The 685-nt window shown below is 39.7% G+C and overlaps 1 protein-coding gene across 1 annotated transcript in view; it reads left to right on the top strand.

The window, feature by feature from the left end:
- The window catches only part of DNM1L (dynamin 1-like), a 45,630-nt gene that overhangs the window by 6,149 nt on the left and 38,796 nt on the right, over window positions 1–685 (top strand). The window lies entirely within an intron of this gene.

Below are 685 nucleotides of genomic sequence, written 5' to 3'. Positions count from 1 at the left end.
AAAAAAAAAAAAGCAGACATACCTGTTTCACAGAATAATGCTTAAGATCTTGGTATAATTTGAATTATTACCCCTATTTCTTTAAGTAACCTATTTGTAAAAGCAATCAGTTGCCCCCTCAAAAAAGCAGTAAAATTATACATCAGAATTAAAGGAAAGAGATAGGATTAATTTTTCTGCATAAGGTGCTATGATACACGTAGTAGTCTCCCTTTGGGTTGAGTCCACGAAGGTGAAGAGTTAACTTTCTGCAGTGTTCTATTAAATCCAATATATGTTTCAAGTAAAATACCCTTATACAGTCCAGTCTTAGCCAATGGGGCAAATACTTACATATACTTAACTAACTTTTAAGGTTTTGAAAGATGTATGTAGTATATTTTGTAGATTTTTAAAAATCAGGCAGTTTATCTTTTCCCATAGTAGGTTATCAGATATCTCAGGCAAAGTTTTTTTTTTGAGGCAGAGTCTTGCTGTGTTGCCCAGGCTGGTGTGCAGTGGCGCAGTGATCTTGGCTCGCTGAAACGTCCTGGGTTCAAGCAATTCTCCTGCCTCAGCCTCCCGAGTAGCTGAGATTACAGGTGTGTGTCACTAGGCCCAGCTAGCCATTCTCCTGCCTCAGCCTCCGGAATAGCTGGGACTACAGGCGCCCGCCACCTCGCCCGGCTAGTTTTTTGTATTTTTT

Source organism: Mandrillus leucophaeus, unplaced genomic scaffold (assembly GCF_000951045.1).
Source record: "Mandrillus leucophaeus isolate KB7577 unplaced genomic scaffold, Mleu.le_1.0 Scaffold203, whole genome shotgun sequence".
Taxonomy (NCBI): Eukaryota; Metazoa; Chordata; class Mammalia; order Primates; family Cercopithecidae; genus Mandrillus; species Mandrillus leucophaeus.
The sequence above is the reverse complement of the archived record's forward strand: the minus strand, read 5'-3'. Positions and strand labels throughout refer to the sequence as shown.